The sequence below is a fragment of the Mauremys reevesii genome, linkage group 17 (assembly GCF_016161935.1).
Source record: "Mauremys reevesii isolate NIE-2019 linkage group 17, ASM1616193v1, whole genome shotgun sequence".
Taxonomy (NCBI): domain Eukaryota; kingdom Metazoa; phylum Chordata; order Testudines; family Geoemydidae; genus Mauremys; species Mauremys reevesii.
The window spans coordinates 19,383,504-19,411,126 of record NC_052639.1 but is presented as its reverse complement, the minus strand read 5'-3'; positions in this window follow the sequence as shown (position 1 = coordinate 19,411,126).

Here is a 27,623-nt window from a genome sequence, read left to right as displayed (position 1 = left end):
CTTCTTTTTCCAAACTGAAGAGTCCTAGCCTCTTTAATCTTTCCTCATATGGGACCCTCTAAACCCCTAATCATTTTAGTTGCTCTTTTCTGAACCTTTCTAGTGCTAGAATATCTTTTTGAGGTGAGGAGACCACATCTGTACACAGTATTCGAGATGTGGGCGTACCATGGATTTATATAAGGGCAATAATATATTCTCAGTCTTATTCTCTATCCCCTTTTAATGATTCCTAACATCCTGTTTGCTTTTTTGACCGCCTCTGCACACTGCGTGACATCTTCAGAGAACTATCCACTTATAACTCCAAGATCTTTTCCTGACTCGTTGTAGCAATTAGCCCCCATCATGTTGTATGTATAGTTAGTTATTTTTTCCAATGTGCATTACTTACATTTATCCACATTAAATTTCATTTGCCATTTTGTTGCCCAATCACTTAGTTTTTGGAGATCTTTTTGAAGTTCTTCACAATCTTCTTTGGTCTTAACTATCTTGAGTAGTTTAGTATCATCTGCAAACTTTGCCACCTCACTGTTTACTCCCTTTCTCCAGATCATTTATGAATAAATTGAATAGGATTGGTCCTAGGACTGACCCTTGGGAACACCACTAGTTACCCCTCTCCATTCTGAGAATTTACCATTAATTCCTACCCTTGTTCCCTGTCCTTAACCAGTTCTCAATCCATGAAAGGACCTTTCCTTTTATCCCATGACAGCTTAATTTACGTAAGAGCCTTTGGTGAGGGACCTTGTCAAAGGCTTTCTGAAATCTAAGTACACTATGTCCACCGGATCCCCTTGTCCACATGTTTGTTGACCCTTCAAAGAACTCTAATAGATTAGTAAGACACGATTTCCTTTACAGAAACCATGTTGACTATTGCTCAAGAGTTTATGTTTTTCTATGTGTCTGACAATTTTATTCTTACTATTGTTTCAACTAATTTGCCCGCAATCGACGTTAGACTTACCGGGTCTGTAATTGCCGGGATCACCCCTAGAGCCCTTTTAAATATTGGCGTTACATTAGCTAACTTCCAGTCATTGGGCACCGGCCGATTAAAGGACAGGTTACAAACCTTAGTTAATAGTTCCGCTTCACATTTGAGTTCTTTCAGAACTCTGGGTGAATGCCATCTGGTCCCGTGACTTGTTAATGTTGAGTTTATCAATAATTCCAAAACCTCCTCTACTGATACTTCAATCTGTGATGTTCCTCAGATTTGTCACCTACAAAAGCCAGCTCAGGTTTGGGAATCTCCCCTAACATCCTCAGTCGTGGAAGACTGAAGCAAAGAATCCATTTAGTTTCTCCGCAATGACTTTATCGTTTTAAGCGCTCCTTTGAATTTTCATCATCAAGGCCCCACTGGTTGTTTAGCAGGCTTCCTGCTTCTGATGTACTTAAAAACATTTTGTTATTACTCTTTGGAGTTTTTTGTAGCCGCTCTTCAAACTCCCTCTTGGCTTTTCTTATTACACTCTGCACTTAAGTTGGCAGTGTTTGTGCTCCTTTCATTTGCCTCACTAGGATTTGACTTCCACTTTTAAAGGAAGTCTTTTTATCTCTCACTGCTTCTTTTACATGGTTGTTAAGCCACGGTGGCTCTTTTTAGTTCTTTTACTGTTTTTCTTAATTTGGGGTATACATTGAAGTTGGGCCTCTATTATGGTGTCTTTAAAAGGGCCCATGCAACTTGCAGGGATTTCACTTAGTCACTCACTCTCTACTTAGTCACTGTAATCTTAAATGTACTTAACTTTTGTCTAACTAACCTCCTCATTTTTGTATAGTTCCCCTTTGAAATTAGAAGGCCACAGTGTGGGGCAGTTGGGATGTTCTTCCACCACAGGGATGTTGAATGCCATTGTATTATGGTCACTATTTCCAAGCGGTCCTGCTATAGTTACCTCTTGGACCAGCTCCTGCGCTCCACTCAGGATTAAATCTAGAGTCGCCTCTCTGTGGTTGTTCTCGCACCAGCTGCTCCATGAAGCAGTCATTTAAAGTATCGAGAAATTTTATCTCTGCATTTCGTCCTGAAGTGAAATGTTCCCAGTCAATATGGGGATAATTGAAATCCCCCACTATTATTGGGTTCTAATTTTGATAGCCTCTAATTTCCTTTAGCATTTCATCATCACTATTACTGTCCTGGTCAGGTGGTCGATAATAGATCCCTACTGTTATATTTTTACTAGAGCATGAAATTTCTATCCATAGAGACTCTATGGAACCTGTGGATTCGCTAAGATTTTTATCATTTGAATCTACACTTTCTTTAACATATAGTGCCACTCCTCCCCTGCACGGCCTGTTCTGTCCTTCCGATATATTTTGTAAATTCCGGAATGATTGTGTCCCATTGATTGCTTCCTAGTCCACCAGGTTTCTGTGATGCCTATTATATCTATATCCTCCTTTATCACAAGGCACTCTAGTTCACCCATCTTATTATTTAGACTTCTGGCATTTGTGTACAAGCACTTTAAAACTTGTCCCTGTTTATTAGCCTGCCTTTTCTGATGTGCCAGATTCTTTTTTATGTGACTGTTCATCATCTGATCCTGCCCTTTACATTATATTTCCTTCTCATTCCTCTGCTCCTGACTATAACCTGGAGATTCTTCTATCATCAGACTCTCCCCTAAGAGAAGTCTGTGTCCGATCCACACGCTTCTCTGCAGCAGTCGGCCATTTCCCATCTCCTAGTTTAAAAACTGCTCTTACAACCTTTTAATGTTTAGTGCCAAAGAAGTTCTGTCTCCACTTTGGTTTAGGTGGAGCCCATCTCTCCTACATAGGCCCCTCCCATCCCAGAAGTTTCCCAGTTCAATGAACGTGAACCCCTCCTCTCTACACCATCGCTCATCCACGCATTGAGACTCTGAAGCTCTGCCTGCCTACCGGCCCCTGCTGTGTGGAACTGGGAGCATCTTCTGAAAATGCCACCATAGAGTGTCCTGGATTTCAGTCTCTTCCTTAGCAGCCTAAATTTGGCTTCCAGGACATCCCTCCTACCTCTTCCCCTATGTCATTGGTACCTACATGTACCACGCACTCACCTGCTCCCAGCACTACAAGTCATCACATACATCACCTACAAGACTCCTGCCATAACAAGGGGTTCTTAATAGTGGTTTGAAATTATTAAAGTGACCCAGCACTTTTCAATTGTAACAGCTCAGGACAAAGTAGATCTCCCTGATCCCACTTATGTAGCTATTTAAATGTAACCTAGTTATAAGGTGGCCTAACTTACTGATATTTTTTGACACGTTTTCAAAAAGTGGCCTGTATTTAAATCCATGCAAATATCTGTATGCATACTTTCTGAGCACTGCAAGTCTGAATCTATCACCTGTGCATGCATCTGCTGTTACCTGAAACATGCACATGCTGCTATTTGCATGAAAACTTCTACATGCCTGAATAGAGGAGGATCCTTTGAAAATGTGGCCTTTTAATTATATTTCATACTCCACAAGAGTAGCCTAAAAACAACAACGGGATATAATAAGGCCCTGGCATCAAATGAATAAGGAACAATATAAAAAAATCAGCAGCACTTTATAAAGAGGACAGGAACAAAATATACAGTAACCATAAAACCAACAGATAAAACAAAACCCAGATTTCCCCAGGTGCAATCTAACAGGACAATTTTGCCTTCATAACTCTAGCAATACTCATCTATTTCAGCATGTAATGATCCTGTTTAAAGTATCCAGGAAACAATAAACTCTGCCCCCGGTGCTTGTACATGTTCACTTTGTTGAGTGTGGCTCACATATCTGGACCTCCCAGCTGTTAACAGCTTCACCAACCACCCCTCTGTCTTTGCTTCTGTGTATGTCACTTCATTCTGGCTCTGCAAGGTGTCTGAAGTCCCAAATGCCACTTGTCCTTTTGTAAACCTATCCCAGCAGTATCCCTCCCCCAACTGCCTCCTTTGTGGTTCAATTCTACACCATTGAAATCAATGGAATTTTTTCCATTGACTGCAATTAGAGAAAGATCGGGCCCTTCAGCAATTTCCACCCAGTTCTTTCTATTATGATTTGTACCAATCAGGGTTCGGGGCCTCATTGTTCTAGGCACTGTCTAACAAAACAATGGTCCCCTGCCCCAAATATTCTGCAGCATCATGCAAAAGATGCCAGAAATGCAGTCCAGCGAATTACCTTGATAACCTCTGGTGTAATCTTTCTTAATATCTGTGGTTTCTAATTCTATCAATTACTAGACAATTAAATTAAGGGGGTTAAGTTACACAGTGGTTTCTGAGAGCAACTGTTTTGAAAATCCAGTTAAAATGTATTTTAAAGGTAAATAAATGCCTAATCTTTGCCTGAAACACAAGCAATATGAATTTTTTTTTAAATGTGTGCTACCATCTCCAAGCCTCATCCTCTCTCCAGTGAAATCCCTCTTCAAATGCCTGCACTTTTCATTTCCACCCATGCCCTTTCCCTTTTGCCTTTACAGAGCTATTAAATTTGTTAGTCTCTAAGGTGCCACAAGTACTCCTCATTCTTTATGCTTAATGATGTACTTCTAATAAAGAATTTAATTCTATTTTTTGCCTAGAGTGACTCTGACTTTCAAATTATATTTAAACATAGGAACTTATGGAATGGTTTAGGAATAAAAATAAATTAACATGTACAGAAATATGAAATAGAAAAACAAATAGGACAATTTCACTGCTCTACATGGGAAAAACCCACACAGAGCTTATTTCATCTTGTGAATTTTTCTGCAGACTAAGCTAAGGGGGGGAAAGAAAGAGTTTCTCTAATTGTTTTAAACCATGGATGAAAAGAACCTAACATGATCACCCTTGATTAACATGCTTATTATATAATATATAAACAGGGAAACCAGGGAGACAACCCTGGGCCACGAAAATAAATAAGGAAGCTTTCACAAGAATCAAAACAAAGCATCATTCAGAATCTGTGAACAACTGAGCCTGCTGATCCTAAAACTCATATTATAGGTAGACATGTACCTCTTTCTCTCTATTTGAAATATTTAGATATCATCCTTAATGTTTTATTATTCTTCATGTCTCCACATTAATCCTTTTATATTGATAGTTCCCAATGTATCCTCTGCCAAGAAATGGACTTTGTGCAGAGAAAAATCCATTTTCTAGTGCCAAAGATATTGATAATTAACATTTATGTCATGAAACTTGTAATACCAGTTTGCTAAAATAAAGCTAAGCTTTTCATTATTATTTTAGAGTTTAATTTAGTCATCCAAGGTTACTCAGCTTCATGTTTATAAATTATACAGGGCAGGGACTTAACTCCTCTTGATCGACCTGTTTTGGAATTATGACTGTACAAGTAAGGAGGTTCATAACCTTGTTTGAATATCTGATCCGGCCTTGAAAGAAGGTGATTTATGGGATCGACAAACCCTCATCATTTCAAGAATCGGCATCTGAGAACAAGATTTTCCTCTATAACACAAAGAGCGGAGCAAATCAGTTAAGTCTCTACTAGAAGCTACAACTTTGTTTATGTAAGAGTCATACAAGGTTACAAGGTCTGAGAATAGTCTGCCAGTAAGAGTATGGATTTTAGAACAAATAAATAGCTACATACTGCATAAAAATTGGAAGTTTTGAAACTACTTCTCTGATAATTCAGCACTACCCATGCTACAGCATGTTCTAATTTACCATTTGGTATATGCTTTTTGAAAATACTGAAAGTACATGCCAGTGGTCAACTAAATCATAGAAAATTCAAGCCCTATTTTACATGATGGGTGAGACATTGAAAACTGCATGACTTAGAAATGCCAGTCCCATTAAAAGTTAATGAGACTTATGTTCCTAAATCACTTACTCTCTTTTGAAAATCTCACCCATTTTCGTTTCCAGGGCTACTGCTGCCAATCACCAGTATTTTTAAGATAGTACATTTTTTGTAATTATCTGGCATAATAAAAGCACCAAAATTGTTTCCTGGAGAAAAACAAATCCAGAAACCCTAAAATACTGCAGCACTTCTGTTTCACTTTCTGTACCAATGATGAGAGGATTCTGCGAAGACAGACTTTTTTTTACAGGATCTGAAAAATTTCTATAGTAATCAAACATATATGCCCATATTAAGCACCATAGACTGCCAAATTCCAGAGAAACAGAAAACACTCCATACTTGTGCATGGAATCACTTTTATGTGTTATTTCAAATGCCCTTCCTGAAGTTCTTATGGTGATCTGCGGAGGAGGAAGAATTCTGAAGATAAAAGTAAATTCCAGTGCCATTTCTATGATTGTGGAACCATGGGAAGCCAGGGGCACTGAATGTATCACAGTATTTACATTACTGTTACAAATCCAAATGTTTCACCTATTTTCTAGGAATACTTCACCTTGGTTAAAAAGAACCAAGCAAAATCACGGTGCAACGGTAATACAATTAGGGCATTACAGATGCACCCAAACTTGTAGATTGTGCAAGGAATATCAGGTTGCAAACTGTATAAGTGCAGGTAACTGTGCAAAAAGGGGCTAAAACTGTTTTTCTTTAATAATTGTATTCTCTGCCATGCATTGTCAGGGATTGAAGAAAGCACATGCCCAGCTTTCATTATCTGAAGATAACCTTCCAAATGTAAACCAGTGCAGACCTGTCTTCCTGAGTCTGCAAACTGGCAGTTCCAGAGCTTCTATTCCGCCTCACAATGCTGCCAAGCACTAGCAGCTTTGGTCAGTTTCACTGCTGTTATTCAGAACCCCAGGGGTGACGGTAAAACTGAGAAAAATGGTGCCTCTTTCAGGAAAAGTAAGTTCAAGCAGAATCAGGCACTGGAGCTATTCATAGAGAAGCTCAATCCCTGCTTCCCTCCTCCCGTGGAGTAGGAGGAGGGAGGGGATTTCTCCCTTTGGTTCTTGAAAAAACAAGAGTGAAAAACAGGGTGCTGGGCTATGGGGGAGATCTGTGTGTGTCAGGGCACTGCGGGTCTGTGTGGGGCATTGTGCAGTTATGGTGTGGGGCTGTAGGGAAGGGCACTGGGAGGGAGGAAGGAAGGGAGGGGAAATCTGTGTGTATTCGGAAAGTAGAGAGTGGGGGTTTCTGTGTGGGGTGCTGGGCAGCTGTGGTGGGGCTGTGGGCAGGGGTATGCTGGGCGAGGTGTGTGTGCACAGCACTGTGCATTTGTGGTGGAAGAGTTGTAGGGGGGGGCTGGGCAGGGGAGCTCTGTGGCACAGCATGGGCGCACCCCAATAGGAAAGGGCACGCTGGTAGCACAGGGCCAGGCGGACCAGTGTGCCTCTGGCTCCCAACGGGGCTGCGCACCTGTGTCTGTCTGTCTCCCCCCCAGCTCCACCAACGTGGCCTGATAGTTCACGCTTGCGATCTGGTCACCCTCCCGCTCCCTCCAACCTTCACTCCCTTCCCTGCGTCCCCCCAGCCCTGTCCTCTGTCCCGTCCCCTTTCTCCATCCGTCCCTGCCCCCTTCGTCCCCTCCGTCCCGTCCCTGCATCCCCCCAGCCCTGTCCTCCGTCCCGTCCCCTGTCTCCATCCGTCCCTGCCCCCTTCGTCCCCTCGGTCCCATCCCTGCATCCCCCCAGCCCTGTCCTCCGTCCCGTCCCCTGTCTCCATCCGTCCCTGCCCCCTTCGTCCCCTCCGTCCCGTCCCTGCATCCCCCCAGCCCTGTCCTCCGTCCCGTCCCGTCTCCATCCGTCCCTGCCCCCTTCGTCCCCTCCGTCCCATCCCTGCATCCCCCCAGCCCTGTCCTCCGTCCCGTCCCGTCTCCATCCGTCCCTGCACCCTCCGTCCCCTCCCTGCATCCCCCCAGCCCTGTCCTCTGTCCCGTCCCCTGTCTCTGTCCGTCCCCTCCAGTTCATTTGCAGCCCAGGTCAGCCCCGGTCACTCTCGCCATCTGGGGCCGGGCAGCTCCCCTGCGCTGCGATCCAGCACCGGGCACCGCGGAGCACCGGGCAGGCTGTGCAGGTGGGGAGGGATACTCGCATTGCTGACACCTGCCTGCCTCAGGGCTTTCTCCCTGCCCGCCGCGAGGATCGCGAGGGAGGGGAGCAGCGTGCCGCTGAGAGCCGTGTCCAATTGGCCGGGTGGCTGCCTGCAGACAGCACGGGGGAGAGAACCAGACAGCCCTGTAACGCAGCCGCTGCTCGGGACCCGGATCCACGCTGCTGTGCCACCGAGACCCATCAAGTGCCACGGGAGCGGGGGACACCCCCCCCACCCCATGGAAGTGTCAGGGGCTGCTCGGGCTGGGAGCCCGACGGAGAGTCCAGCTGGGGAGAGGCTCAAAGGGGGGGGGGTAAAAACGTTGCACCAAAAATATGAAAAAGTTGCCAGACAAAAACCCTTTAATTACAGCTCGGACGGGCCCCTCCGGAGCAGGGGGGGCGGGGCCAGCCGAGGTCTCGCCGCCGGGCAGCAGCAGGAGCAGCAGCAGCAGGAGCAGCAGGAGGGGGCGGCGCGAGACGGTTCCCGGGGATTCCCTGCTCGCGCCGCTGCCGGGGGGAGCCGCTGCTGCTGCGAGCTGGTGCGCGGGGGGTGGAGGGGGGGGTGTCCTCGCGGGCGGGGCTCGCGCGCAGAGCGCTGACACTGTCCGTTGGGAACTGTCACGCCGCGCGACCGGGCCGCCCCACTTGTGACGTCACCGCCCTCTGCCCCCCGCCCAACCAGCGTGGTCACCCGGGCTCCGCCCACCGTCACCGCGGCAACCACCAAAACAAACGTTCTCCGCACACGTGGGGGAGGGAAAGGGGGAAGGGATGGGCCGTGACGCAAACAAAGCAGCTGGCTGGGCGGGGCTGGGGGGTGCAGGGACGGGACGGAGGGGACGGAGGGGGCAGGGACGGATGGAGACAGGGGACGGGACAGAGGACAGGGCTGGGGGGCTGCAGGGACGGGACGGAGGGGACGAAGGGGGCAGGGACGGATGGACAGAGCGGACGGGACGGGACAGAGGACAAGGATGGAGAGACGCAGGGAAGGGAGTGAAGGATGGACGGAGGGGGAGGGTGACCAGATCGCAAGCGTGAACTATCAGGCCACGTTGGTGGAGCTGGGGGGGAGACAGACAGACACAGGTGCGCAGCCCCGTTGGGAGGCAGAGGCACACTGGTCCGCCTGGCCGTGTGCTACCAGCGTGCCCTTTCCTATGTGCCCTAAGGCATTCCTATGTTATTCCATAACATTCCTATGTGCCATAACATTCTTATGTGCTGAATAAGAGCACATAACATTCCTGTGTTCCCCTCCCAACACCAGGAGGGGAGTGTGTGTGTGCCCTTTCCTATTCTTATGTGCTGATCAGTACTGTGGTAGCAGAACTGAAACTGAAAAGGTAGCAGGCAGGACTATGCACAAAGAGAAAAGGGATGTAGACCTGCCCTTTGTACCCTGCAGGACCTGTGGTCACAGGCCCTTCCTAATTTGGGGGGAACCAAGGAATATAAAAAGTAATCTCTTGTAAATTGAACCAATGTTGTCTGACTGCTAGAGTTGGAATCTTGATACTAATTTTCCTAATGATTGTAAGCTGTTTGCAGTCACCTGGCTGGCCTTTGAGGACTGACAAATCACAGCCAGAAGCTCTTTGATTTTGGGAAGGCCCCAGATCATTTTGCAGCTGGAGTGAGCAGCACCACTCAGGCTACCGTTGATACACTAGGACCATCACAAGTTCTTCTGCTGAGCATCCAGCATGACGTTTGACCACAAAGGGGCAGACAAATAAAAGAGGCAATATAGTATGTAGTGGGCTCAGGGATGAGAACAAAGGACTAATCCTAGCATTGACACTGGCTCCCACTGTGGCCCTGGTCAAATCACATAGGCCAAAATTTCCATACTTGAGTGCCTATAGTTATGTACCTAAATCATTGACTTTAATAGGGTATTAGAGCAGTGGAAGCTACTCCAGCCATTGATCTTTTCCCATTTTGCATACTGAGGAGGGACAGTGCTTCCTTGTGTCCCCCCTTGCAGGATTCCCAGCACCCACTAGTCACTCATGTGGGTATTGAACATAAAATTTTCCCCATGCAAAAATACATTTTGTTTTCAAACAATCCAAGGACTTAGTTGACACGGAGAATTTTTTTAGAAAAAGGGCAAAATAGCTTGACATTTCAAAAGAAATCACTGTTTAATTTTCTTTATAGTTCAAACATTATTTTAAAGGAGTTGAACTCAGATGTTCCTGAGGTTTAACAATGACTTGTATACATAGCTCCCAGAATGGAACCTGTGCAAACAAAAAATAAACAATAATAGTGTCTTTTAAATTCCCTGTATTTTTAAAGACACACAGAGGAGAATCAGCCAGGCTGATTCATTGTATTTCCTGTGCTGATGAAGGAATGAGAGACAATAACAGAGCTTGACAAAACCAGCTAAAGCCACCAAACCAACTGGAGGGTTAAATCTATCAATCAGCAGTAAATATGAAATATAGGGGGGTGGGATCAGGGCGATGCCCTGGGGAGAAGCCCAGAGAACTCCTCTTCCCCAAATGTCAGAAGAGGGAAGGTGCTGGGATTTTTATCCGAATGTCCTCCCTGAGTCCTGTTTAGAGATTCAGGTTCTTTAACATTATAGCTGTCCCAAGTTTGCATAGTGCAATGCTTGAATTTACATGAAGAGAAAGTAGAGAGTAAGTAGGAAAGTTCTTCCAATTTTAAACTAGATGTATATTCAATTAAATCTGTGCTAATTAATCAGATGCATAAAGAGTATTTAAGACAACAGCTCAGCCCCTCTCACCCACCCTCTCTCCATCACCATTGTCAACTTTCTCTGGATGTGTTTTTATGGATAAACTGAACTGATCTGACTGGCTGAATCAAACAATAAGTTGTTCTAAACGAATCACGATGCTTCAGGTCAATAACTGTTTGGGAAACATCTGTTACTTTACTGCTTCAACATTCAGCTGAGAAAATTATTAGATATATATTCTGATAATTTGAACAGAAACAAAGTCATCGTAACAGAACGTTGAGAGAGGATCAAAGCCTTAGGTTTTGAAAATAAATATCACACGTCAACATTTTTTCCATAAATGCTTCGGCAGCGGGAGACCACTAAGATAACATTCTCCAGCAGAGAGATGATCTCTTAATTAGAGCAATATGTAAACTACTTTAGGATGCTTGATATAAATCCTGCAAACTGATTCATTGATACTTTTACTAAGATGAATTTTGATATCATGGGATGAAATCCTGGCCCCACTGCCACACCCTCCCTTGCTGGGCTAATGTCCTGCCCTGGCCAGGCACTCTGGAGGTTTGAGCTACTCCTGTGGATCACCCCACTGAAGGAGCATTCTTTCTATGAAGCAAGCCGGCTAGACAGGAAAACATCAGACGCTGCTGCTCCCAATGCTACACTCAGTTTTTCAGAAATTAGTCGACTTTATGGCCAGAAGAGACCATTAGAGCATCTAATCTGACCCCCTGCATATCACAGGCCTCCTGTATGCAGGCCCGCCCAGAGGGGGCAAATGGGGCAATTGCCCCAGGCCCAGCAGGGGCCGCCACGAGAGTTTCGGGGCCCCTGGAGCAGGGTCCTTCACTCGCTCCGGGGCCCGGAAAACTCTCATGGACCAGGCCCCAGAGCTTCTTCGCTCCCGGTCTTTGCCTGCCAGGGTCCTTCCTCTCTGGGACAGAAGGACACCCCCACCACCACCGAATTACCGCCGGCGGAACCTGCCGCGGAGTGCAGCCGGGTCTTTTCGGCGGGGGTCCTTCTGTTCGGGACCCGCCACTGAAGTGCCCCAAAGGCCCGTGGTGGGGCTGCACTGGGGCGGGTCCGCTCGGCGTAATTCGGCGGCTGTGGGGCCCCGCTGTGGGTCTTTGGGGCACTTTGGCAGCGGGTCCCGGCGGAAGGACTCTCCGCCGCTAACTTACCGCCAAGCGGGGCCCCCGCCACCGAAGACCCTGGACCCCCGGAATCCTCTGGGCGGCCCTCGATTTAACAGGGGTTTGTTTCAACTTATTGCCCCGATTAAAATCTATGGCTAAAAGGCAGCCACTGTTGTTAGTACTTGTACCTGTGTTTGGTGCCACCTCCTTTCCCTTTGGCCTTGTAGTTGACCAAGGGCAAAGCTGAACATCTCCTCAGACACCAGGGAGTGTTTATGTCCATTCCTGCGAGCTACACAGGGGGTTGATGTTGCTGCTTTCAATCCTCTGGCTCTGCCGGGATAAGGAACAATTCAGGCTGTCACTGAACTGAAGGAGGAAGATCAGTTTTTGACAGGAGAGGACGCCTCCTCTTAAAGGTGTTTGGCTGGCTGGCAGTCCTGATCCCCAGATCTCGCCCGTGGGGCTCCAGCAGTTTGGGGACCGGATCTCTCCCTTGGCCCCACCTGCTGCCTCCAGGCGCTCCTCCCCAGGGGCCCCAGCAGTGCAGCGGAGCTGAGCAGCATCTGCCTGCTCGCTCCAGTGGCTGTCGGCCCCTCCCCATGGCAGGGCAGGGTGGGGCTGGGCCTCCATGCGCTGCCCCCACCCGAGCCCCTGCAGCCAATGGGACACTGCGGGGTGATGCCCGGGGCCGCAGAACGTTGAGGCCCCCCAGCCCACCCCACCTTGGAGACCCAGGTAAGCGCCTGACTCCCTCCCAGAGCCTGCACCGCCACCCCCTCCCCACATACCCCCTCCTCCCTGCAAACTCCCTCCCAGAGCCTGCAGCCCGGTCCACACACACCTGCCCCCAACTCCCTCCCACAGCCTGCACCCTCTCCCTCCACACACCCCCTCCTGCCCACCCTAATCTCCCTCCCAGAGCCAGCCCCCCACCCCTCCTCCTGTTCCCCCTACTCCCTGCCCCAGCCCAGAGCCTGCACCCAGCACCCAAACTCCCAGCGCCCTACAACGGAGGGTGGTGCCCGAGGCAAGGGCCCGCTCACGGCTCTTGGGGTGCGGGGCCTTGATCCCTGTCGGAGGAAGGACCTGCCACTGAATTGCCACCGCCGCTTCATTCATCCTTCGGTGGCAATTCAGCAGTGGGTCCCTGAGTCCCTCTCGGAGAGAAGGACCCACTGACGAACTGCCGCCGAAGAAGTGGCAGTGGAAGCGCCTCTGATCGTGGTCTCCACTTTCTGCATCCGAGGCAAGTGCCTCACTCTCCTCGCCCATGTTACGGTGCTGCAAACTCCATCCCAGAGCCTGCACCCCAGAACCCCACCCCCACCCACACTCCCTTCCAGAGACCAGCCTCTCACCCCTTCTGCACCCAAACTCCCCAGAGGCTGCACCCCTCCTGCACCCCAATCCCCAGCCCCAGCCCAGGGCCTGCACCCTAGACCTCCTCCCCTCACCCAAACTCCCTCCCAGAGCCTTAGGTAGGTGGGGGGTGGAGTTTTGGGGGGCTGGTTCTGGGCGGTATGAGTGACATTATTGGCCCACTGGGAGGATTGGAGGACTGGCCCTGGCCCTAAGGTAAATTGAGGTTGAGACCCTGCTTTAAGGGATTGGAGCAATGCTGGAGAGACTGACGGGCAGGGAGCTGGGGAGCTGTGTGTGCTCCAAGGAGAGTTGTTGTGCTCTGGTGACACAGAGCGGGGGTGGGGACTTTGTAAGCTGTGGTGTTTGTATAGAGATAAAGTTTACTAACCCCCAGGTTAAAAACTGTTCCTGCTCTGGGCTATACAGGATGTTCTCTGTTGAGAGTATAGCTCAGTGGGTGAATGTTTCCCTGGAGGGTAATGGGTTTCTAGTTCCACTCCAAATGAGTCCCTTAAAGAAACTTTTTCAAATGAAAATCGATTTCCACACCCATCTCCAGTATGTTCAGGAGTTCGCTGAAGTTGAGGGGGGCTTGAAATGAATTTAAACACTATTTTCCTATGCAAATGAATAAAGACCTAGCAGAGCTGCCCAGCAGCTGAAATCAGTTCCAGTCCTCAGCGTCTCTAAGAGGGACACTCGGTAGCTGAGGCATGTGGGACACCTCTGGGATGATGACAGGAGAAAAAATGCTGGATTCAATGAAAGCTGAGACCATAGGAGGAGAAGGTGAATGGCAACACCACACATAGTCATAACACTCAGACACGGGGCTTCACTGTCACTACCCCTGTGTTTTCCATCATTTATATCCAGGGGTGAAAGTAACTTACAGGACTTACCGGTACTGCCGGAGTCCCGAGGGGGCGTGGCCTCATCCAGAAGGGGCGTGGCCTCATCTGGAAGGGGGCGTGGCCTCTCAAGATTTAAAGGCCCTGGAGTACCAGCTGTGGCTGGGAGACCAAGGGCCTTTACATGAACCAGGGCCTCCCAGCTGCAGAGGTAGCCCTTTAAATTCTGGCCCCAGCCCAGCCACCAGAGCCGCGGCCGGGATTCAAAGGGCTCTGGGCTGACCGCAGCCGCAGCAGCCCAGAGCCCTTTAAATCCGGCCCCAGCCTGGCCGCCGGAGCCGTGGGTGGGGGGTTTAAAGGGCTCTGGGCTGCCAGCTGTGGCGGGGAGCCTAGAGCCCTTTCAATCCCCACAGCAAAAGCCGGTGCAGTCCGGCACGGCGTATTGGCTCTTGCCGCTATGCCGTACCAGCTTGTACCAGCTTACTTTCACCTCTGTTTCTATCCTAAGGAACACACCCTCCCCCTCCCCCACGCACTGTCACACACAACCTTCTCCCCTTGAGCCCCATCCAACCAACCCCCCAACACCCCAAGGGACACAGCCTCTCGGTGACTCACCCGATGGGGCTTGTCTCTGCATCTCCCCAACAGGGGAGCAGGGAGCCGAAAGGGCCACAGGAGACCAGTGGAGCTAGGCAGGGATAGGAAAGACTTCCCCTCCCTTTCCTTCCCCTCCCTGAGTCCCGTTAATCTCACCCATCAGATGCTCCAGCACCAGGTGGGCTCAAAGCACCAACCTTCCCCTGAGCAACGGAAGGGGGAACCAGCTCTTTCACATGGAAGGAGGCTCCCCACCTCTGCTGCTGCCATTCTGCAGCCTTTCATATGGATTTGTATTAGCTAATGCAACCCCCCCACTCCTCTAATCCAGCCATGAAACATGGAGACAAGCTCCTGAAAGCAGGGCCCAGTGGTGCAATGGGTTAGTGCCCAGTACTTACAGAGCAGTGCTGAGTGGAGTGATGCTGAGGTTGTGAGTTCAAACCTCACCTGCAGCCCTAGTTTCCTTTAAGCAAATGGCTTCTGCCAATCAGTTTGCCCTGCAGAAAATACAATTCCTGCTCAGAAGACACTGAGGTCCCCTTGCTTTACAGAGAGCAGGGCAGATTCCACAGATCTACCAGGCTCTGCCCTCCACCAGCTGCCTGTGTCAGGAGGGGTCAGGCAGAGCCCAGAGCACTGCCCCTGACTCCCTCTCAGTCTTTGCTCCCCAAACCACCTGTGTGCTCACCCACTTCGCTGTGAGACTCAAACCCTGCCTGGCTTGCTGTATGCTGGTGTGGTTTTCATCTGTCACGTTGATGTGCATGTGGGTCCTGTGTGATTTTGGTGGATGTCTTGCATAGTTCTGTGTGCATGGATGTGTGTATGATTTTTGCATTAATATTGTTTTTTGCTTTGTATTCTTTTGATATGTGGGTTTTGTGTTTCCTGTTGTGGGCTTTTGCTGTATTTTTGGTGTGGATTTGTTCTTTCTATATTTTGTGAGGTTTTCCTTTTTGTGTATATGGCTCTGTGTGCTGTGTGGGTTTGGTTTTTGTTATGTCTGTGTGGGCCTGTGCAGTGTGTGATTTTCTCATTCTCTGTGTGCGTGTTTGTCTCTCTGTTTGTATCTTCATGTGTAAATTCACTGGAACTTTTCAAAATCTGCACAGCTTTGCCAATTTTCACCAGGAATTTTTCTCCATTAACAAATTCTCACTTGTTCCCTACCTGTTGGTTGTTCCCTACCCGTTGGTGACCATTGCCCCAGGGGCCTGTCAGTCTCAGGGTCCTGATTTCCCATTGGCCCTTCCCCCTTCTATTGGGACTGGGAACTAGCCAACCAAACCCCACTAAGTTTTAGTAAAGGGCCAACAGTCCCTTACACAAGCCAGCCCTGTGAGAGTCTCCAATGTCCCGAGAGACCAATACAAGCTGGTCCCATGGTGTAAAGGGCAGCACTCAGGACTCTGAAGGCAGAGCATTGGCCTGAGCGGCCAAGAAGAGGTTCCAGATTTGAAAGGAGCAGGACTTTCAGCATGAAGGTAAAACTGCATCAACACAACCACAAAGGGACTTGACCCCTCAAGTTCTTGATTCAAAGTCAGGCACCTTATCCGTTAAGCCACGCGGGCGCCTACTTCATGCACTTCTTTGGAAAAGGTGGACACTGTGGGTACGTCTACACTACGGGACTATTCTGAATTTGCATAAACCGGTTTTGTAAAACAGATTTTATAAAATCGAGTGCGCGCGGCCACACTAAACACATTAAATCGGTGGTGTGCATCCATGGTCCGAGGCTAGCGTCGATTTCTGGAGCGTTGCACTGTGGGTAGCTATCCCGTAGCTATCCCATAGTTCCCACAGCCTCCCCCACCCCTTGGCATTTCCGGGTTGAGATCCCAGTGCCTGATGGGGCAAAAATCATTTTCGCGGGTGGTTCTGGGTACAGCCTCACCCCTCCCTCCCTCCCTGACAGCGGCAGACAACCGTTTCGCGCCTTTTTTGCTTGGTGAACCGTGCAGACGCCATAGCACAGCAAGCATGGACCCTGCTCAGCTCCATACCGCAATCGTGGATGTTTTAAACACCTCGCGCACTCTCGTGCAGTATATGCTGAACCAGGACCTTCGAACCGAGGCGAGTAAGAGGCGGATACGGCAGCGCGGCGATGACAGTGATGAGGACGTGGACACAGAATTATCTCAAACCGTGGGCCCCGGCGCTTTGGAGATCCTGATGGTAATGGGGCAGATTCTATCCATTGAACGCCGATTTTGGGCCCAGGAAACAAGCACTGACTGGTGGGACCGCATTGTGTTGCAGGTGTGGGACGATTCCCAGTGGCTGCGAAACTTTCGCATGCGTAAGGGCACTTTCATGGAACTTTGTGACTTGCTTGCCCCTGCCCTGAAACGCCATAATACCAAGATGAGAGCAGCCCTCACAGTAGAGAAGCGAGTGGCGATAGCCCTGTGGAAGCTTGCAACGCCAGACAGCTACCGGTCAGTCGGGAATCAATTTGGAGTTGGAAAATCTACTGTGGGGGCTGCTGTGATGCAAGTAGCCAAAGCAATCACTAAGCTGCTGCTACGAAAGGTTGTGACTCTGGGAAACGTGCAGGCCATAGTGGATGGCTTTGCTGCAATGGGATTCCCTAACTGTGGGGGGGCGATAGATGGAACCCATATCCCTATCTTGGCACCGCAGCACCAGGGCACCCAGTACGTAAACCGGAAGGGGTACTTTTCAATGGTGCTGCAAGCACTGGTGGATCACAAGGGACGTTTCACAAACATCCACGCGGGATGGCCAGGGAGGGTTCATGACGCTCGCGTATTCAGAAGCACTACTCTGTTTAAAGGGCTGCAGCAAGGGACTTACTTCCCAGACTAGAAAATAACAGTTGGGGATGTTGAAATGCCTGTCGTTATCCTGGGGGACCCAGCCTACCCCTTGATGCCATGGCTCATGAAGCCATACACAGGCAGCCTGGACAGTGGTCAGGATCTGTTCAATTACAGGCTGAGCAAGTGCAGAATGGTGGTGGAATGTGCATTTGGCCGTTTAAAGGCGCGCTGGCGCACATTACTGACTCGCTCAGACCTCAGCCAAACCAATGTCCCCTATGTTATTGCTGCTTGCTGTATTCTCCACAATCTCTGTGAGAGTAAGGGGGAGACCTTTATGGCGGGGTGGGAGGCTGAGGCAAATCACCTGGCCGCTGATTACGCACAGCCAGACACCAGGGAGATTAGAAGAGCACACCAGGAAGCGGTGCGCATCAGAGAAGCTTTGAAAACGAGCTTCATCAATGGCCAAGGTACAGTGTGACTGCTGTGTTTGTTGATGAACACCCAACCCCCTTGATTGACTCAGTCCCTGTAAGCAACTCCCCCTCCCCCTTCGAGTACAGCTTACTTATGCAAATAAAGTCACTCTCATTTAAAAGCATGAATTCTTTATTGATTCATTATAAAAGAGGAGAGAAGTAAGGGTGTGCTTTGGGAGGAGGAAAGGAGGGATGGAGAAGGCCATTAAAAAAATTCAGAGTAACGGCATCCTTCTGGTTGGGCTGTCCACGGGGTGGAGTGGGCGGGTGCAGAGCCTCCCCACGCGTTCTTACACGTCTGGGTGAGGAGGCTAAGGAACATGGTGAGGGGAGGGTGGTTATACAGGGGCTGCAGCGGCACTCTGTGATCCTGCTGCCGTTCCTGAAGCTCCACAAGACGCGGAGCATGTCAGTTTGATCACGCAGCAGCCCCAGAGTTGCATCCCGCCACCACTGATCTTCCTGCCGCCACCGCTGATTTTCCTGCCGGTCTTCCTGCCGCCACCTCTCATCTCGGTTGTCCCTCCTGTCCTCACGTTCATCCCTCCTGTCCTCACGTTCACTGGCCTCTTTCCTGCAATTTGAAACCACGTCCTTCCACTCATTCAGATGAGCTCTTTCATTGCGTGTAACTTCCATAATATCCGAGAACATCTCATCTCGCGTCTTCTTTTTCCTCCGCCTTATCTGTGCTAGCCTTTGGGATGGAGGAGGGACGCTTGAAAAATTTGCAGCTGCATGAGGGAGATAAATATTTAGAAAGATACATTTTACAGAACAATGGTTATACTGTTTCACAGTGAACATCACTATTCACCTAGCACATGTGATTTCCCTACAAGGTCGCATTTCTCATCTTAATAGTGACCGCTTGCAGCTCTGGGTTTACAGATCTCACAGACACATCAGGTCCAGGCATCAGAATTCAGCTTGCATGCGGCCATGGTAAGCCACTGTCTCAGTGATTTACCCCTCCCCCCCAACGCATGGCTAATACCACGCTAGCTCCTGCTAATCAACAACCTTCCCCCTCCCCACCACCGGTGACCAAACAGAAAAGATCATCGGCATTTCACTCCTCCCCTCCCCCCGCTTCGCTACGTGCAGGAAAGTGTTTTTTTTAAGCTGCTGCATTCCACGAAACCAGTAGAAAAATGGCCACCCCCCTTACTTAAATTCCTGATTTTTAACCAGGTTATCCTGAACGATATCACTTTGCTGAGGATAACAGAACAAGATAAAGAGCGGATGCTTCTTGAATGCCAGCAGTCCCCGGGACCATACGCTGCGATGCTTTGCCACGCAATGATACCTGATTACTTGCTACATGCATGGCATGGTAAAGTGTCCTACCATGGTGGGCGGAACAAGGATGCCTTGCCCAGAAACCTTCTGCAAAGGCTTCTGGAGTACCTACAGGAGCGCTTCATCGAGATGTCCCTGGAGGATTTCCACTCAATCCACGGAAATGATAACAAACTTTTCTAAGTAACTATACTGTCTGCGAATGCATCCCAAGTCCTCTGGGCAAATCAATCATTAAAAAAGGCTTGCTTAAAAAACACTGTTTGCTATTTGCAAAGGTACACTCACCAGAGCTCCCTTCCAGGGCGTCATTCTCTGGAATAGTTGATTGTGAGGGCTGGGAGCAGGGTAATTCCGTCAGAGTGATAAAAAGCTCCTGGCTGCTGGGGTTCACGGAGTGCTGTGTGCTCTCTGCGAGGTCTTCCTCTTCTTCTTCCTCTTCATCTTCCCCATCTGCATAATCCTCAGACATGGCAGAGATTACAACCCCCACCTCGGAATCCACGGTCAGGGGTGGGGTACTTGTGGCGCAGCCCCCTAAAATTGCATGCAGCTCATCATAGAAGCGGCATGTTTTCGACCTGCCCGGACCTTCCGTTTGCTTCTTTGGTTTTCTGGTAGGCTTGTCTGAGCTCCTTAACTTTCACTCTGCACTGCACGGAGTCCCTGCTGTGGCCTTTAGCCGTCATAGCCTTAGAAATTCTTTCAAATACTTTTTCATTTCGTCTTTTGGAACGCAGTTCTGTTAGCACTGAATCATCTCCCCATATAGCGATCAGATCCAGTACCTCCTGAGCGGTCCATGCTGGGGCTCTTTTTCGATTCTCAGGAGACTGCATTGTTAACTGTGCTGATGAGCTGTGCGTGGTCACCTGTGATGATGAGCTCTCCACGCTGTCGAAGCAGGAAATGAATTTCAAAAGTTCGGGGCTTTTCCTGTCTACCTGGCCAGTGCATCCGAGTTGAGAATGCTGTCCAGAGCGGTCAGTGGTGCACTGTGGGATAGCTCCCGGAGGCCAATACCGTCGATTGCGGCCACACTAACCCTATTCCGATATGTTAATACCGATATTAGCGCTACTCCTCTCGTCGGGCAGGAGTACAGAAACCGATTTAAAGAGCCATTAAAATCGATATAAGGTGCCTCCTAGTGTGGACGGTTGTGGCGTTAAATCAGTTTTACGCTCGTAAAACCGATTTAAACGCCTAGTGTAGACCAGGCCTGTGTTTCTTGGGTCACCTATTGAGGGGGGGCGAGACTCTCTGGCACAAGAAGTCGAGTTCCCAGTGAGATGTGAGACTTAATTATACGGGGCCAGGTGCAGGGATTTGACAGGGAGGCTCAGGCATGGGGGATTGGGGTGCAGCGGACGGACCGGCTGTCTAGCTGTGGAGATTTAGTCGCACTGAGGCACAGGAGGGAGGAGGAGGAGGAATCCTGCTGACAGGCAGTGGCTGTGCAGAAAGAGGAGGAGTTCTGGGGACTTTCTTTTGCCTCTCTTTTGCCTGCCTGCTCACTCCTGTGGTGAACGGTGAAGATGCTCTTAACAAGCCCAGGTCGCTCAGTTGGTAGAGCATCAGGCTTTTAACCTGAGGGGCCAGGGTTCAAGCCCCTGTCTGCGTGCTCAGCTTTTAAGTTGCCTTGTGTTCCAGGAGCCAAATTCTGTTTACAGCCACATGCGGATTCCCAGAAGCTGTGGCCATTTCCTGGAAAGGCTCCTTTCCTTAGCGATCAGGAGAGAGGTCACATCCACAGGAGCAGGTGTAGAAAGCACAGTCTCTGGCTGCCAGGAAGCGGTGTGCCAACATAGTGTTCTCTACAATGGCGTTTAGATCGGGATAATTTACATGGCTCAGCACCCCCAGTTCCAGCACCTCTGCCCAGGCAGCTCCCCCAGCCTGACACACACACACAGCCCCTGCATCCTCCTCAGCCCAGAGGTGAGCCCCCCAGCTGAGTGGGGAATCAGAACCCCCCGAAATTACCCTGGGACCAGCATGATCTGCCTCCGCCCTGCCCTGCTCTGCATGTATTCGGAGTGAGTCGGTTTCCCTGTCCTGCCATGTGTCTCTTCTCCTCCCCAGTTCCTTCCAAACCACCCCATTTCCCCTGCACCCCGGGCTGGGTCTCTGCCAACCCCCCTTCTCCCCTCCTGCCCCCAATATCTCCCTGCCCCTACAGGTCTATAGGGCTGGATCCCTCCCTCCCCCCTTCTCCCCTCAGTTCCTGCCTCTGGGGGTCTATGGAGATGGGTCTCTCCCCCGCCATCCCCTCTCCTGCCCCCCCATATCCCGCTGCCCCTATGGGTCTATGGGGCTGGGTCTCTCCCCTCATCCCCTTCCCCAATATCTCCCTGCCCCAGGCTGTGACGTGCTATGACGTGTGCTGGGGCTGTGCCGTGTGCTGGGGCCAGGGCCGGCTCCAGGGTTTTTGCCGCCCCAAGCGGCAGGAAAAAAAAAATCTGTGATCACAATCGGCGGCAGCTCCACTGCACCACTTTCTTCTTCAGCAGCAATTCAGTGGCAGGTCCTTCCCTCCAAGAGGGACCCACTGCCGAATTGCTGCCAAAGACTCCGACATGCCGCCCCTTCCCCTGGGCTGCCCCAAGCACCTGCTTGCTGAGCTGGTGCCTGGAGCCGGCCCTGGCTGGGGCTGTGACGTGCTGGGACCTGCTCACTCCCCGAGGGCAACTCACTCACTTGAAACCAGCAGGACAGAAGGTGTCATGTGTCCATGGGCGGGGTTATGCAGATGAGCAGTGTCTGGCGGCAGTAGGGAGAGCAGCGAGATGAACCGAAGGAGCCCGGCGGAGAAAATTCTCTGCGTGTGGACAGAATTCCACCAGTTTTCTCTGTGTTGGGGGTGGGGGGCAGATTTCTTGATATCACAGCCCCTGGGGGAGGGGTTTGAATCATAAGTCCAAAGTGGGAGAACAACTCCCCCCACTTGTGCTCAGTCTCCACTAGGGGGCTGGGCTGGGATCACTAGGGAAGGAAGCACAGGGAAAAACAGTTTCCCCTATGGAACCCAGGAGTCCTGGATCCCAGTTCACTCCACCCCCAGAGCCAGGGATAGAACCCAGGGGTCCTGGTGCCCAGCCCCCTCCCTGCTCTGACCACTCAACCCCACTGCCCTGCCAGGGTGGTGCAGGGGTCACTGGGTCTGTGTCTCAGCTCAGCTAAGGGCCTTGACTGATTTTCCCAAAGTGCTTCCTTCTGAATCCATCCGACGAAGTGGGGATTCACCCACGAAAGCTCATGCTCCCACACGGCTGTTATTCTATAAGGAGCCACAGGACTCTTTGCTGCTTTTACAGATCCGGCACATCTGCCCCCCCTGCCCAGTCACTGCCCACCCCCGTGTGGGGGCACCAGCACTGTGCCGGGTCGTGATGGGAAATTGTCCAAGCTGGCCCAGGAGAGACGTGTGTGTCCCTGCTGCCCCTGCTGGTGGAGCTGAGCCCTACTCTGTGTGTGTGTGCATCTGTGACACTGTTTGTATCAGTGTGTTGCTGGGCTAACCACTAGGAAATGGCTTTGCAGGATTTTGTATTCTGCAGCAAGTCACACACACACACACACACACTCTGACGCACAAAGAGACTCACACAATCGCAAGAACACTCAGACACCACACACCCAGAGGGACATGCTAGCCCAACCCCCAAAGAGAGCAACAATCACCGCCCCCAGCCACACTCACAATCACCCCCCACACACCATAATATTCACAATCGTGCTCAGAGATACAACTGCACGCAGTTCACTCCCACAGCTCCCAATACAAGGACCTCCTGCCCCACACAGCATGTGCCAAGGCCTGCGGAACTCACTGCCACTGGATGGCTACCAATGAGAATGATGCCCTCATGCAGGATCATGTGCTTGGACCCCTTGTCCCCTCTTGGGGTGCACTGTGCAGCGTGGCTGGGGATTGTGCAATGGCCCAGCACCAGGCAACGCAGAACGGACACCACACGCCCTGCCCTGCCTCAACTGAGCTACTCTCCTGGTGCATTGGAGACCAGTACCCCACACCGTGGCACTCCTGCCCCACAGGGGGAGAGCTGCAGCCCCCGCCACATTCCGCAGAGGGGAGAAGGGTCAGGCCAGCCAGCCCTTGTAAGATGGGGAAATCTCCACTGGGGTCGACGGTATGGGGCTGCGACATACAGAGAAATAGTTGTCGTGCCGGCAGAGGGCGGCAGAGCGCATACACACACACACAATTGCAAACATACACAGACACATGCATGAATCCTGACACACACACACACAATTGCTAATATACACAAACACCCGCACAAATCTAGCCAACACCAACACAAGCCTGAGAGCCAGGGGAGCAGAGCAGGCTGGGGCCGGGTAACTCCACTTCCCGCAGGAGGTAGCCAGCCCCCCATCCCCCACGGAGGCCTGGGACCAGCCCCCCCTCTGCTTGCCCCCATGGAGGCCTGGGGCTCCAGCCTGCTCTGCTCCCCTGGCTCTCAAGCTTGAGGGGAGGGGAACCGCCCACAGCACTCGCCGGCGGGGTGCCTGGGAGCCAGGGAAGTGCACCAGGCGGGGGCGGGGCCACCCCACTTCCCATGCCGGGAGTGCAGGGCGGGGGGCGGGGCTGGGGCCATGGGGAAGAGCCGGGCAGCCCCCCTGCAGCAGCTCCCCACCCCAGCTCACCTCCACTCCGCCTTCTCCCCTGAGCTCGCCGGCACCGCTCCACTTCTCCGCCTCCCAGGCTTGCGGTGCCAATCAGCTGTTTAGTGCCGCAAGCCTGGAAGGGAGGAGAATTAGAGCGGGGCGGCGTGCTCAGGGCAGAAGACGGAGCAGAGGTGAGCTGGGACAGGAGTGGTTCCCCTGCACGCCCCATTGCTTGCTGCAGGCAGCCCTCCCCAAACCTCCCAGCCCCTGCCCCAGCTCACCTCCACTCCACTGCCTCCCTGAGTGCGATTTTGGTGCCCCCAACCACTTGGCACCCTGGACGGCCGACTAGTTCGCCTAGTGGTTGCACCGGCCCTGGCCACTGCCTATCATCAGGATTCCTCCTCGGTGAGACTAAATCTCCCCACCTAGACAGCCGGTCCATCCGCTGCACTCCAGCCCCATGCCCGAGCCTCCCTGCCAAAGCCCTGCACCTGGCTCCAGACAATTAAGTCTCACGTGTCGCTGGGAACTCCACTTCTTGTGCCCAGAGAGTCTCGGCCCCCCTCAGTAGCTGACCTGAGAAACACAGTGTCTGCAAAAGCAGCAAAGAGTCCTGTGGCACCTTATAGACTAACAGACGTACTGGAGCATGAGCTTTCGTGGGGGAATCCCCACTTCGTCGGACGCATCAGTGTCTGCCTTTTCCAAAGAAGTATCTAGAGGACTTTTACCATGTGGCCTAATGGATAAGGCGTCTGACTTTAGATTAGACAATTGAGGGTTTGAGTCCCTTCGTGGTTGTGATTGTCAGTTGTTACCTTTGTGCTGAAAGTCCTGCTCCCTTCAGGGCCTGAACCTCTTCTTGGCTGCTCAGGCCAATGCTCTGGCTTCAGCTAGAGCCCCGGGAAGGAGTTGGGGGGTGGGCGTCACAAAGGCTGGGGCATGAGCCCCAGGTGCTTCCAGTCTCGCCTTTGCCATTCCTGACTTGCCAAAGAAAATGGGCGGCTGCCGGGCTAGGAGTGTAGAGCAGTTTCCCTCTTCCAAATGTGCATCTGTCCCTGTGCTTGAGGGGGGTTGCTACATAGCGCCTTGGGAGCCTGGGTGTTTCTCTGCTTCTCGCCAGCTGGGGAAAAGCCTCTTGGGGTAAAATCTCCTGCCCCACGGCAAAAGCGAGCACCTTGAGTGGGAACGGTAAGAGGCCCCACCAGGGGGGCTGGCCCTGCTTTCCTACTGTCTTCGATAATGGCCACAGAGCATCAGCAGCCGCCCCGCATGCTTGTCTGCGGGTGGCCTTCAGTGGGTGTTTGGCATGGCAGGGAGCAGCCTGGCTGGGTGCTTTTGTGCCTGTCTGAAGGCCACACCTAGGCATGGTCCTGCCCTCCTCTAGCCCTGACCTCAATTGTTCTGTGGCTTTTAAGCCTTCCCTTGGAGCCATCAGCACCAGCCGCCTCTGCTCTAGGTGCCCAGAGGAGGAGAGGTGCTGGGCTCTGTGACGAAGTGGGGGATTTTCTTAGGGTTTGCTGTGTTTTCCAGTGGTTTGCATGCATAGGGAGTGGGACTCAGTGTTCCCAGGTGTTACTGGTTTAACGAGGTGAGGGGAAAGGGAGTTTGTTGCTACAGAAGACCGGAGAGGACTTGGGACCCGGCTGATGGCCTGGAGGATGGAGACCCCAGCGACTGGTGACCTGGTGACCCGGAGACCCAGCTCAGGAGTCACAGGTGGTTCTGGCCAGTGGGAGGACAATGGGCTGCGGGGAGAGGACCCCGTGACCAACCTGTTCCAGCCAGAGGAGGGCGGAGAGGAGAGGAGGCCCAGGCAACCCTGTTTACCTGGAGAAAAGACAATGGACAGCGGTGGGGCTTGGGGCCGGAGATATCGGAGGCCTAGCTGGGAAGCGGGGGGCTTGGGGCTGGCGAGGAAGCAGGCAGAGCCCACCTGGCTGCAGGGGACTGGGATGTGCTGTTATTGTGAGAGGCCAGGCCTGAGGCCCTGAGAGTTTCCTGTGCTGTGTTCAACTCTCAATAAACCCTCCTGTGTTACGCTGGCTGAGAGTCGCTCTGGGCTAGAGAACAGGGGGCATCAACCCCTTTGGGGGTGAGGAGGTCCAGGGGGTCCAGAGCACGTGGACTCCCTGAGGGGCCCATGGCGAGAGACAGACGTGCTAAGGCTCAGAGAGGGGCAGCTCCAGGAGGTGGAGGGGCCTGACCCCGAGAGAGAGTGGACCCCCGAGAAGAGCTGTCGCACTGAAAGGGGCACCCCCCATGCACCGCACGGGGCCAAGAGTGGGCACGATCTGTGAGTCCGTGACAGGCAGTGACATCACAAAGGCCTTTGGCAGGACCTCAGACTATTGGCCAAAGGTGGTGGGGAGGTGGTGACCTCACAGAGACATGCTGACATCAGCCAGGCAGGACAGGGGCGAGGGGCCAGGGAAACCTCAGAGACCCTGTGGCTTTGCTTCAGCAAGTCTCCTTCTCCAGGTCTCTCTTTGAGGACTGGGGGAGTATTGGGGTTCCCGTACCTGAGCGCCAGGAGGAACCTCTTTCAAGTTTTCTCCTTCCCTTTTAGTGATTTTACTAGAAAACAGCCGACCCTGTTTAGACGGTAAGAGCCTCCTCGAGGGAAGGGGTGTCCTGGGGGTGTCACAGTTCAGATGCCGGTGCTCCCCCATTCAAGGAAGTTCCCACCACCCTGATCTGTGTTCGCAGGGTGGGAGAGAGCAGCATCCACAGCAGTGATTTGCTCCTGGCTGCTGGAGCAGAGCAGCAGGCTCAGCTGTCAGAACTTCCTGGAGCTATGAAAGGGGAGAGGCCCATGGCTCTGTAGCAGGACTGCAGGGCAGGCGAGTTCACAGAGGGTATTGTGGGATACTGGCAGAGGCCAGTTATGGTGATATAATGAACAGCAGTGTCTACACTGACACTCTGTCACTTTAAGTTTGCTGCAAAAAGCTCTACTCTTCTCATTGAAGTGGTTTTATTTTGCCACCAAAACAGGGCAGTTTTGTCGCCAAACGTGGCATTGCAGTGTGTACACCAGCCAAAAGCTGCTGACCGAGGGAGCGTTGTGTGTTTTTCACACACCAGAGCAATATAATTCTGCTGAAATAACTTTGTAGTGCAGAACTGGCCAAAGATTCACACACACACAGCTTGCAAGGAAAACCTCACCTGCTCCTCTGCTTTGTGGGGCCAGGTGGGGCCCAGGGAGTCAGGTGTGAGCAGACACTGTATCTTAGTCACAGGCAGGCTCTATGGTTTAGCTGGTTAAAGTACCTGTTTTGTAAACAAGAGATCCTGGGTTCAACTCCCAGTGGTGCCTTGTTGAGATGTTTTGAGAGCACCTGGTATTGGCTACTGTCAGAAGACAAAATACAGAGCTAGATGGACCTTTGGTCTATCCCAGTGTGGTTTTTCTTATGGTTTAAATTACACTCACAGGCACTGATAATAGAATTACTGAAAGTTTGGGATTTAAGAGCTGATAGGTCAGTGGGCCAAGCCCCTCGTGGATGACCCCCTCCCTCTGGGACAGAGGCAGGTTTTGGCTCTCGCACCAAATGCTCATTGTGGCTGCCAGAATCTGTGGGCAGCTCATTTAGTTTCCACCCAGGGTTGAGTCCCTGGTTCACACATCGAGGATAACAACCCTTTGTTTCTCCTGCCCCAATAACATGGAGACTGGGAATGCAACACCAGCCACAAGTGATCA